This window comes from Rhinatrema bivittatum, chromosome 4 (genome assembly GCF_901001135.1).
Source record: "Rhinatrema bivittatum chromosome 4, aRhiBiv1.1, whole genome shotgun sequence".
Classification (NCBI taxonomy): domain Eukaryota; kingdom Metazoa; phylum Chordata; class Amphibia; order Gymnophiona; family Rhinatrematidae; genus Rhinatrema; species Rhinatrema bivittatum.
In genome coordinates this window covers 445,574,409-445,587,647 of record NC_042618.1, presented here as the reverse complement: position 1 = coordinate 445,587,647, position 13,239 = coordinate 445,574,409, and the positions used below count along the sequence as shown (strand labels likewise).

The following is a 13,239-nucleotide window of genomic DNA, read 5'->3' as shown; positions in this document are numbered from 1 at the left end:
CTTCAGCAGGCCCTTTCCAAAAAGTTGACCAGCTGTCTCGGGAACCCCCTGTCTCCCTCCCAATGGCAAAAAAAAAACATAGGCTTTGTTGATAGGCGGCAGTGCCTTAGTTGGTATTTTAGGAGCATCGATCAAATATTTACTAAACATCTCCGAGGGTGAGCTAGTGCAAAGCTTAAGAAAATTCAGAACACAAATATTCAAATGCCTGGAAAAATGTTTCAAATGTTCAATTTTCCTAGCCTGCACCGTACTCACTTGAACCAGCCCAGCATGAATATTTGTTACATGGGTTATACGCTGTTCCAGTGCCTCTGCTCCTTCTCACTCGTCGGGCTTCTTCTGCAAATATGTGTTAGAAGTCAAAATAACAAATTAAGAAGCAGCCTGCTTCAGAAAAACTAAAGCAGACCAAACAGAATTGAAAGTTATAGTGGGGGGTGGGGAGGACCTTGACCGGGAAAGCCTTGTTGGAAAGCCCTACAAGGGCTGCAGAAATAGGGCTTGTGGAAACCAATGCCTACCGAACCCAAAATCTCTCAAAATATGAGGAAAAGATATATCTTCAGCTCCTGCTTTAGCTGTGTCCCCCCAGCGACATCACTTGATCTCCCCAGGGATCCAGCCTGTGCCAATGGCGCCTCCTGCCCCAAACTAGCAGCACTGAAGGGGACCCATCCTGGGATGCTACTGCTCCCAACACGGCTCTGGATGGTACTTGCTTGCAGCACCCTCGCTTCCCCTGTGGGAGGGAGAAGATTTGCCAGCGAACCCAGGCCGAGGGAAACATCCTCCTCTCACCGCAGTGACTGTTCCCGGGCGACTCTTCAGAATCGTGCAGTAAGAAACTCCGAGATTTCCCTCTGCTGCGTAGGTGAAGACCCGGGAGGTCACAAAGGCTGCCCCTTTAACTCTGCTTTATGTTCAGAACAAGGCTTGAGTACAAACAAAAGTAAAGGCCATTGAAGAACCTAACAGGATCGGAGCTCTCTAAGCGCTGCGTCCTCTCAGCTTGCTGCCGTCTTGGCTCTGACCAAGGATTTTCAGAGTGCTCATAGGTTTGCTTCAGAAATCCTTTCCATAATTGGTGGAGATTGAGCAGACGTGTCCGTACTCAATATTGCAGCTGCTCCAACTTGTGATTGATGATTTATATGCATGCTTTTGAGAATATGAAAGTCATATTCCCCAATCCAACTCCACCCTCTGGAACGCCTGCTCCCAGTGCCTGTAAAAAAAACTCCCGAAACCTGGTTAGGTGAAAATGTTCACACGCATCGGCCCCCCTAGTTGATTTTCAAAGGGCAACTTATGCACACAAATTAGGGTTTTGTGAACATAAAGTCATTTTGAAAATCAGGCCCATAAAGACACCTCAGTTTTATTATGGTGGGGGTCAGCACTGAGAGGGTTCTTTTCCTGGCTATGCTTGTTCTTTGCGTTTAAAGGGGGTCATTTTGAAACAGTCCACATAACTTTGGTGGCAAATACAGGTCGTGCTTAAAGTTGCACCACTTTCCAAAGGAAGAGTCTGTGGGTATGCATACACACACATACACGAATAACTTCCCTTTGGGAATTGATCCCACCAAAACTACCCACACACAATTACGCCCGCTAAACCGCACGCAGGGATTTTTAGGGAAATCTCACACGCGAGCTTTTGAAAATGCAAAAATATGCGCATAAATACTAATTCCTCTGCGCCCCCCCCCCCCCCCAAGAATATTTGCACTCATTCCGGGTAAACCTATGCGTGAAGTGGACATAGGCACACAAATGTACATGCATGTTGCGGTCCCGACCGCCTCCCCCATGTTCGGGGTCGGGTCCGCTTACCTTAGTCCTGGTCCACGGAGGACCGCGCCGGGGCTCCGGTCCCGTAGGCCACTGCCTCGCCACGTGGAGAACACCGTCCAGGCCGCCAGAAGCTCCGCCCCCCCCGGGTTGCCTCGCGCGCGCGCGAGGAGGGCCCTTATGTGCGCCCAGCACCCGGAAGTTCAGGACGGCCCCTTTCTCTGACGTCACGCCCCGGACCGCATTTAACCGGCGTCCAGTCTCCGACTAAACGCCTTTCAACGAGGTTCTCTGAATACTAGTTGCCTTCTGTTCCTGTACCTGCTTCAGTGACGTTCTCGTTTGTCTTCCTGGTTTCCAACTCCGGTTTGCTTCAGCACTCTACCTGCCTGCCTGCCGCCTGCCTCGATCCCGGTTTGCTTCAGCACTCTGCCTGCCTGCCGCCTGCCTCGATCCCGGTTTGCTTCAGCACTCTGCCTGCCTGCCGCCTGCCTCGATCCCGGTTTGCTTCAGTACTCTGCCTGCTTACCTGCAGCCTGCCTTGACCCGGGGTTGCTTCAGCACCCTACCCGCCTGTCGGCCGTCAGCCCCAGTTACGCCTTGCCCCAGTTCCCGGCTTGATTGCCAGCTGCCGGCCTAGACCCCCCTTGCTACTGGACTCTCTCCTTGGACTCCTGCCCTGACCTTGTCCACGGACATTTGGCCTTGTCCCTGCTCAGTATCGAACTTCTCCTCGCAGACTAAGTCCCAAGGGCCTGGGTCCCTACGGGCTCCTCCCGGGGGGATTCTGGGTCCCGGGTGAAGTCATACCTGGCCTCAGACTCCGCCTCCCGGCCTGCCAGTCTGTCTACCCTGGCAGACCGGCCCAAGGGTCCACTAACTGACTAGCACTCCGCTTGAACGCTAACATGCATATCAGGTGGGAAATTTTGTAAAAGACCATTTCTGCGCATAAAACACTGTTTTGTTTCTTTTTACCTGCAGAAGCCCCTTTGAAAATTACCCTCTAAGAATAATTGGGGGTTTTTTTTATGTTCTTGTGGGAGGGAATTGTCCTGACTCCCCTCCCTCCAAACCCCAGCTTGGTGCACAGCTGGAACCCGTCCTACCCTGCAAGAAAAAGTATGTAGAACTACAGAATTCTCACAATTCAAACAATCACCAAGAAACAAAATACTTTGAGTATGTCTAGCCTATTTGGGGAGGAGGGGGCTGTCATCACAAAGCGCTACTATGTTGAGACCCTCTCCCCCCCCCCCCCTCATAACCAACAAAAATCATAATCATTTTTTTGTTTCTTGGTGAGTTGGTTTTTTTTTATTTTTTTTTAATTGTGGTGTAGTTCTGGAGTTCCCCAGATTTCTTTTTCCACCTGTTTGCCATTGCACAATAGTTTTATCCTTTTATTCGGATTCAACTTGATTCTGATAAACCAATCATAGTTATTGCTATTTATAATGGGGCATGGAGAAAATCTGAAGCTGAGACAGCAGGAGCAGGAGCAGGAGCCCCCCCCCCTCCCCGTTCATCCCCACTCTCGTCCCGCTATAACCAGCAAGAGATGTGTATACCCCAGTTGCCCTTAGGCATGTGGCCTGCCGTCCGTCTATCCCTTTTCCATCCCGCCACAGCTGCTGATGTAAAACAAGTGACTCCCGCCGGCCCATGCTTCCTCTGCCTATTGGTAAATCTGTCCTTTCCCCTAAACCAGCATTCACAGGGACAGTGCTCAGCAGGAGTTCACAAACCCTGGATCCTTTTGATTCCCCTTAAATCCCACCCCTAGGTATCACTGTCGTGCATAATTACAAAGTTAATTAGGCTGAAGGAAGACCAGGGCTCCACTAAGTCCATCCTTCTTTTTGCTTGCCCAGCCAGTCCTGCAGCAGTGGATAAAAGAAATGAATTCCTGGAATCATAATTGGTGCATTAGCACTCTCCCCCCCCACCCGAAGATGTATGCACATTGCTGATGTGCGTTCCTAACGAATGCACTTTACACCTTCATTCGGAATGGCTCGAAGTAGGCCTGTAAATTTTGTCCAATCTTTAAGCACAAACTGGGTGGTCAGTTTTATGTTCGACAATCAGGTTGGTTTGTGTGAGCTGAAAAGCACAGATGTACTTTTGTTGTTTGGTGCCTTACTGGAAATTAACTGTACTATTGTTCCTCTGTTGGAAATGTATTACAGTAGTGCATTGCTTTTGCTACTATGGCAACCTCGGTGTCAGGTGCTGAAGCGGTGATTTAAGCCTGTCTTCTTCCAGAATTGATCCCTCTTTGCTTCGAAAGGAAAAAATAAAAAAAATAAAAAAAGCAATGGGGGAAGCATGGATCAACTAAGCAGGAAGGAGACACAAGGATCACCCAGAAAGGAAGAGAAATCAGGGGTGAAACGGAGTAGCAAGAAGAAATGCGGCCACCGCACGAATGCATTTGAACGCAGAGAAATACTCTGGAGGTCAAAGAAAACAATGGCTACCGACCTTCATTTCTTGCACAGGCAGAAAGAGGAGCTGTGGCGATTTTTCAGCCACGTTCTCAGAACCAGCTCCTTCGCGAATTGGGAGGCTTCCCAGGTGTCCAGTGTGTGTCAACGATTTTTAAAAGCCATTTGCCCCGGTCCGTAATAAATTTAATGAGGTAAACGTAAATCCGCCTTCTGTTGGGCTAAGAGTGCCTGTGTGGGCTTCCAAAGTCACGCAGCGTCCCTGAAGAGAGGAGCGAGACAGAAAAGTGCTCGTAGGTTTGCTTTGGAATACAAACATCTACATTTCCAGGCAATTTTTCTGTGCCGAGGTAAGAGCAGGCGCAGAGTCTGCTGGTACTTTGTAGGCATGGGCAATTTTCAAAGCAAAAAGTGGGTGCGCGGCTTCACTTTGAAAAAGAGCCACGAGCTCCTACAGATTCTGCAGCTGTGCCGGCGTTCTGGGAGTAACTTTAATACTGGCTGTATAAGTGAACGCCTGCGGGTACTTCTTACCCACAGACTTTGCACCAATTTTCAAAGGGAAAGTGCGCGCAGACTTTGAAAATTACCCCAGAAAATCTGCCAGCGCACATTTATACCTGCTAATTTGTAGCGCAGACTTTTGCAAATTCAAAAGTATGAGCATAATCGCAAGCCCCTCCCCCGGGAACACGTCCCATTGCCCTGGGTGGGTAGGTGCGTAGTGGACCTGAGTGCGTACTTTTACCTGCATATAGGGCGGGAAATTTGCTAAAAGCCAGTTTCCGTGACATGGCACTGCTTTATGCAAGGAAATGGCTTTTAAAAAATTATCCTCTTAAAGTTTGGATTCAAGAATCTGTGAACATTTCTTCTACATGCTTTGGGGGGTTTTTTCTTACTGTCAAACATTTATTTATTTAAAATGTCTTATATGCCCCTTATTATAGCCCTAAGCGGCTTACAGGATAAAACCAAACATAATAAGATCTGCACATAAACATAACGATGGCGATACCATACACAAATGATAAGCAAAATCATGGCCCCAAGCAGAGTTCCATAACGTTTGTCCAGCAGCTGAGAAGGGGCGCTCAATTGAGTCTCGGTCAGCCTCGCATTCCGTACGGAGGGAATCTCGAGTAGGACCACTGTGAGAGGACCTTAGCACCCACTCAGGGTTAAGTATGTGAAGCATCGAGTTTGCCCAGACTGGAAGATCACTCCCTGTCAGCTTATGAATAAGGAGGGCAGCCTTATACTGAACACGCCAGGCAACTGGAAGCCAATGCAACTCAGGCAGCACAGAGAGTGTTATGAGATCTCTTACTCCGGCCAGAAATAAGCCATGCTGTTGAGTTTTGCAAGAGCTGAATTGCCCGGAGAGCAGCAGCTGTTAAACCAAGGTGCAATGAATTGCAATAATCATCAATACTTGGTAAAATCATGGCCTGTACTGTACAACAGAGAGGAATTCAGAATAATCCAGTAGGGCTTTCAGAGGCTGGAGTCGATCTTAATAATGGCCTTAATCAGCTGCTGCATTTTCCTTATTCTGGCCAGCCTAGGGGATGTTAATTCTTGTCCTGCTGGAAGTTACTGCTATGTCCTGTGTTTTTTTTGCAACCACTTAAATTTCACAGAACCAAGACAATACTTATTACAAGTCTGAGTTACAACATTTCTGAATGCAGGGAAGTACTAAGAGTACAAGTAACATTTAACTATAACATCTGGGGCAGAGGGAGTTTTTTTTAAACTGTAATTTAATAGGTGAAACTGGTTTCTGTTGCTCATAAAACAAGTCTGAGCTAGCCCAGAACTGGAGGACATGGGTTTGTGTTGCTGGTATGTCAGGCCAAGTTTAGGAATTCCCTGTTTAATTAGACTGTTTATGGAATAAAATCAAAGTATAGTCACTCTTATTTGTGTTTGAAGAATTCAGGTGCAGTTAAAAGAAAAAACAATCTTCTAAACCACTCTTGCAAGCAATGGTAATTTTCAGATTGTTTATTTGGCAAAAGATGAAGACCCTATGCAGCTAGAAATCCCCTAGGGACATCACAGAGGTCATGGAACACATGGTACTAATAATATCGCTAAGTAATAATGTTTATTTATATATATATATATATATATATATGCCATAATGTCTGAGGCTGTCTGCTAGAGCGGGGGAGAGTGGCAGATTTGGAAAACTGTACACGGCAGTAGAAGCCTGAGCCCCGCCTGCGATACCCAATTTCATACAACAGTCACATTTTTACACCACGCAGTTACGTGAAGGAAATCTTTAAATCGACCCTAATGGTGTTGGAAACACACATCATCTCATTTATCGTTGAAAGATGCATGTTCTTTCTTCTGCTGCCATAGTAAAACTCCCTTGATAGTTTCTTTCTTTTTTTTTCACCCAGCCTTTAGGGGGTGGGAAAAGGAGTAGGTTGGCAAATCCCTAGGATCAGTTTGTGGACTGGAAAGCTTCTATTACTCACGCTCTCGCTTAACACAGCTTGAGTCACCAAACCTGAAACTCGATCATTATGGTAAGGAAAGCAACAAACAGCGTGGAAAAATAAACTATTTAAAAAAAAGAAGAAAAAGCCCACACAAGCCAAACTTTTGGCGCCAAGAGATGCTTAACCCAAAACATACAATATTTCATTGAGCACAGCCAGAAGAAATGTTTTGGCATTCGCCGATAAATGAAGAGCTTGCCTTCACCAGATTCCTTCGGGAGAACCTGCCACCTCCTATGGCAGGATTAAGTCCTACCTGGGATCCAGGCTACCTCTGCATCTTCAGACCAAAGCTTATCTGGAATCGAGTTATTCATTAACAACAAAAAAAAAAATGTAGTTTTCCAAAGCTCTCTTGTGCCATTGAACTTTTACATCTGGGAAACTGAGGAATTCAGACTTTCACAAAGTATGTACTGAAGAGGTCTAGAACAGGTAGATGTGAATCAGTTATTTACTCTTTCGGATAAAAGAAAGACTAGGGTGCACTCCATGAAGTTAGCATGTGGCACATTTAAAACTAATCGGAGAAAGTTCTTTTTCACTCAACGCACAATTAAACTCTGGAATTTGTTGCCAGAGGATGTGGTTAGTGCAGTTAGTGTAGCTGTGTTTAAAAAAGGATTGGATAAGTTCTTGGAGGAGAAGACCATTACCTGCTATTAATTATGTTGACTTAGAAAATAGCCACTGCTATTACTAGCAACAGTAACATGGAATAGACTTAGTTTTTGGGTATTTGCCAGGTTCTTATGGTATGGATTGGCCACTGTTGGAAACAGGATGCTGGGCTTGATGGACCCTTGGTCTGACCCAGTATGGCATGTTCTTATGTTCTTAACATTTGTCTCCTCCATTAATTCTTATGCTTAACCCAATGATATTCAATTTGCCTAACCACGACTATTGTCTCCAAGGCTACAAGGAAAGGCTTGCATCAGCTTTTAAAAAAAAAAATAATTGTTTCTCATTGTTGTGTTACTGATGATTGGGGAAGCCACAAGTGAGTTATACAAGATCCTTATTAACAACTGCACTTCTGTGCTCCTGCTGTTCTTGCTTGTCAGGCAGCTGTCTGGTCAGATTAAAACGTGAAGGCTGAGAATCTGTTGTTTGGAAACATTTTCATGCTCTAGTATCTGCATTATAGTTCAAGTCTAACTGCTTGTTTGAACACAGGTGATTCAAAAATAAATGTTGGCCATATGATTGTGACATTCCCTGCCTATGGGCCCAGTGTGCAAAAGAGTGGCCCACGATCCAGGCACGCCCTTTCTTAACCTTGCCCTCCTGAAAGCCAAAGCATGACATTCATTAAAACTCCCCCAACCCCAACCCCTCCCCTACATGTCCTGCCAAATGTGTGACAAAAACATTCCCGAAGACCACCTCCCAATCTGTCGAATCTTGTCCACATTCAGGCCACGCTCAGCAGCGCTAGTGGCTGCACTGAAACAAAATGAATGTGTTTTGTACAATCCTGCATTCCATCCCAGACTCTCAATCACCAACGTGAGAACCCTGGACAACTGAAAACACGCCAGAGGGGAACCATTCTCATGAACTAAAAAATGCCCTTCCACCATGGGTCTTAGGCGCACAAAGTCCTGGGCACTTCGCACCGGACAGGCCAATTCATAATTTGACCAAAACAACGTCACAGTCTGCCTCTTCCCCTTCTGGTCAACTTTAGACCTGTGAATAAATAAACACACTGCTTCGTCAGAGACCCAGACATTTCCTTTCAGTAACCCCAACCCTCCCAGGCTGAGCCAACGACTCCGCCACCATTTCACCCACCCTCAAAGCCCCGAAAAAAAGCAAAAACAAATCTGTTCAGAAAAGAATTATCTCATAATGAGACCGACAAATGTCTGGCAATCTCTGCAGGATTACTACCAACTCCACATACTGAGTGGGCCGACTTTTATCTGCAACTGGACCGTGCAATCTCTCCCAACCTCCAAGAGCCCTTTTGACTGTGAAATTGACTGCTTGATTATCCCACTCTGCCACCTTCTGAAAAAAGGAGAAACCAGCAATATGCGCCTGCATCAAACCCAAAGAATAGCCTGTCTGTTTGGTCCAGAGTTTGTACTGCAACATAACCTCATCCAAGAACAGTCCTTTGATCCAACCGAGCACCTGCAGAAAGCCCACAACTGCACCTCTTCCTTTTACATTTGATGCCCAGATTGTAGGAGCCAAAAAGGCCTTTATTATCGCTCATTCATCTTCTGGCCAAGTAATCAAAGTTATTCTGGGACCAAAACTCTCTCCTCATCTGCATGAGGAGCCAACAGCCAGAACGTGTCCCACGTGCAACGAGAAAGGGCTTCAGCTATTAAGTTCTCCACCCCCGAGCATGCCTAGCTTAAATGGTGAAATTCCATTTCAAACACAATAAAACAAATTTCTGTAATAGTGTATATACCAGCTCGCATCTAGTGGACTGCCTGTTTATCACTTCTACGGTTTTTATCGAACCAAAACACCACCCTCCTACCTCTCAATCCCTAGCCCCACAGCGCCAAAGCCACAACAATGGGAAACAATTTAAAGATGCTGATGTTTTTGGTGACTCCTGCTACATCCCACAATTCTGTCCACCTATTTGCACACCAAGCACCCTTCCAAAAAAGCCCAAAACTAGTTGCCCCTGCAGTGTCAGAATACAGTTCAGTCTCAAAATTAGACACCTGTTCCTCCTGCAGCATTAATACACCGTTAAACCCCTCCAAAAATCTATCCCAAACATCCAACTCATCCCTGATCCTTCTGGTCACCCAAATGAAATGATGCACCAACTTGACTCCAACAGTTGCTGACGACAGACTGTGAATAAACGCCCACCCTATGGGAATAACCCAGCATGCACAATTCACAGAACTGATTGTATCTGATTCAACATTACCTTCCTAGCCGTCTTCAACAATTTAACCAAACCCCTGAATTTGGACACTTTCTCCTCAAGCAGACGGGATGCCATATCTTCAAAGTCCAATCCAATGCCCAAAAATGTGAGCCTTGATAGTGGTCCCTGTCTTACTATGGGCGAGATGAAACCCCAGCTGCTGAGCTACCTCCACAAAACCCTGCAAAAGCTCCTTACAAGCACTCCCCCTGGTTGGACTCATAAATAGGAAGTCATCCAATAATGCAACATGGTATCCTCCCCTATCACCCAAACCCAATGAATAAAAGAACTGAGTGCCTCAAAATAAGCGCAAGAAATAGCACAACCCATGGGAAGACAACGATCTACAAAGTATTTGTTCTAGAAAACAAATCTCAACAATGGAAACTGCTTAGGTGCATTGACAATAATTGAAACGCGAATTCGATATCTGGTTTAGCCAACAAAGCTCCCCCACCCAGCTCTCCTAACTAATGCTACTGCCTCATCAAAGAAGCATTGCATACCGAGCACCATTTTCTGATATAAAGTCAATCACAGTGGACCCCACAGGTTCAAGCTTGACCCAAATTTACCCACTTCCTTCTTTGGGACCACCACTAACGGGGACAAGTGTATTACTGCATCATCAGGGTAACCCTGCCAGCCTGGAGAGATCCCCACCCACTTCCATACCACCCTGGAGAATTAATATCCTCGGATCCTCTCAACCCTATCATGCCCCATACTCCTGGAAATCTGTGCAAGTGCTCCATCTTGTCCTCACCAACTGCAGGCCCCTGAGCCAGGTTCTGCCCTTCGCCTTTCGCTCCCTGGTCAGATGGTACAGCCCCAGCATTTGATACCAATAAGCTTAGCGCTTCCTGCCCCCTGCCAGCAGACCCTGCAGACAACCAACCACTCCTCCTTTCCCTACTGCACCAACCATCATGCATGCCACTACCCCCTTTCTACCTCTTCTAACCATGGGTACCATGACTTCCCCAGCACCCCTCACATTTACTGCTGCTCCAAAAGCCCTTAACTCCCTTACCCTATGCCTTTCCTTCGCTCTGATCTCGTATTCCCAACACTACAATCACCCCATCTCCCTCATCAAGAGCTCCCCCCACATTATCCTGATGCCGTGTTGCCCTCTCCTATTGTGCTCATTTCTCGAAGGGCCCTGCTGGTCACAGCACTAAAATGAGCCTCTGCCCACACTGTCCTGACCCCTTGAGGCTCTGCTGTAGTGGCCACGCTAAGAGCTCCTACCTCACTATTCTCACTGCCCACTGGGACCTCAGGACCGCCCAATGTATTGAGGCTTGATCCTGCCAATGCACTGCTGACTCCAGCGAACATGCTGCTCGAGCCTACATGTGACACCATGCTGGTTTTGCTGTGCACCATGATACCTCCTTCTGCCTGCACCAACCTAGTCAATGTAGATATTATTGAGGAAGGACCACCATGCACCGACATACTCACCAATGACCGACACTGCTCCCCCCGTTGTATTCCAGCATTAGATACAGCCCAACCTCACTTCCCAGGCAAAACCCTGGCTCCTAGCTGAAAATGAATGCACCAGAGCCACCTCAAAAGGCCAATCGAATAAGCCTATCTGACTTCTAACTCTTCTGCAGCCGCCTCACTGGCTGACCCAACTACTGCCTCCTGGATCAAAACTAACCACAAAACATTCAGGCCACTACCACATGAAGGACTGAATAAAACCACTGCTAACGGTCCCCTATCTGCCAACTCTTTTTCCCGCCTTCCAGCACCTAGTGGGCAGTGCCCAAACAAAATGGTCCATCTTCTTTGAAAACCCAATTCCCTAGCTACTCCTCCTAACCCCTCCCTCACCTTCCTACCACCAGCCCCAGCTCAAGGGGCTATGTCCACCCCGCTACCATGTTAATGGCATCAGGGTGGATGCAGCCCCCCCCCCCCCCCCCCAGCTTTAGACTTATTGAAGAGAGAAAGCATTCACAACACACTTACAGGAAAAATGTTTTTTAAGTGATGCTGACAAGTGTCCACTTTTAGCATATAAGGCAAGGGTGGCCAACTGGAGTCCTCAAAAGCCACAAACAGGCCAGGTTTTCAGGATATCCACAATGAATTTGCATGAGATAGATTTGCATGCACGGCCTCCACTATATGCAATGCAAATCTATCTCGTGCATATTCATTGTGGATATCCTGAAAACCTGGCCTGTTTACGGCTCTCAAGGACTGAAATTAGCCACCCCTGATATAAGGGAATAAACATTCCCTGCACACACAGACATTGAGGTCAAGCTGAGCTATTCCTGATCTCAAATGGACCTCCTGTGGATCTGTTTGCTTTGTAACAAAAGCAAAAGATTTAAAGACTTAATTGTAAAAAAACAAAGAAAGAAATTAAGTATTCAGTTTAGCATTTAAACGAGGTGCAGTTTTAACTCTAGACAATTCAGATGGAAAGGAAGGTGGCTAAGGCTGTTATCCTGTGTCCAATCAGAAAACAAGAATTTTCATACCTACTATGAGTTTTATGTTCATAGGACAGTGATAATCATTTAGAAGGCAAAGAATGGACATGTGTGGCTGCAGACAGACTGGATAAGAGTAAGACCTGTTTCTCAAGAAATGTTGCTCAGATTTAAGCTTGAGGGAAAGGCCTGGCAGCTGATCAGGATAACTGAAGCAGAATTCACTGCCAGGTCCAAATAACCATAAAATAAGTGCTGAAAGAGAAGATCCAGTATTTAAATCGATGGCGTTGCTCAGAGATGAGACAAAAAAATTTCGGGATACTGCTATTACCATGTCAAAAGAGAGACACTCTTTATCAGTGGATCTTCATTCAAACAAATCTTCTCAAGCCCTCCTTTCCATCCTGGCAATATGGGTCATGAGAACCGACCATCACCTGTAATACTTAGACAGGGAGTCTCGCCTAAGAGCTGTACATTTCTCCATATACCCAATCTGTCTTAATTTTATATAGAGTTGGGTCATACTTGGGGGTTCTGAAGATTTCCACATAGCAGCAATCAATAAACGAGCGGCTGTGGTAATATAGATAAACAATTTCTGTTGTTCATCATTCAAAGCCAAATAATGTATCCCTAAAAGCCAGTAGTCCACCTTCAGCGAAACCAGCACCCCCAAAACGATTTCAGCCAACTTTTGACAGTGGCTCCAAAATTGATGTAGCCTAGGACATTGCCACCACATATGCCAATACGTTCCAATTTGGGAGCACTGTCTCCAGCAAAGAGGGGAGCTACCCGAGGACCATGATGCCACCCTCACTAGTGTATAGTGCCATCGATAAAGAAGCTTGTACCTATTTTCCATCATGGACGCAGACATCGAGGACTGTCCCATGGACTTAAAACACTCCTCCCATTTTTCGTCTCCCCATTGGGTCCCTAAGTCCCTTTCCCATGCGACCAAGTGGGCCGCCTTCCTCCTGCATTATGATTGATTAATATCTGAAGGAGCTTAGATATTCCCTTTTGCACCCGTCCAGCCAAGACACAATAGCCTTCAAAAATAGAGCGAGGGAGCTGCAGATCCT

General features: G+C 46.3%; 1 long non-coding RNA gene across 6 annotated transcripts in view; it reads right to left on the bottom strand.

Moving 5' to 3' along the window:
- LOC115091363 overlaps positions 1-1,017 on the bottom strand; it is a 215,880-nt gene extending 214,863 nt beyond the window's left edge. For 5 of the 6 annotated variants that reach the window (XR_003856686.1, XR_003856684.1, XR_003856685.1 and 2 more), the window contains exon 1: positions 259-1,017. This is a non-coding gene — a long non-coding RNA (uncharacterized LOC115091363). The remainder of the gene's footprint in view (positions 1-258) is intronic. The other variant, XR_003856687.1, reaches the window with a different exon arrangement.
- Between the last annotated feature and the right edge of the window lie 12,222 nt (positions 1,018-13,239).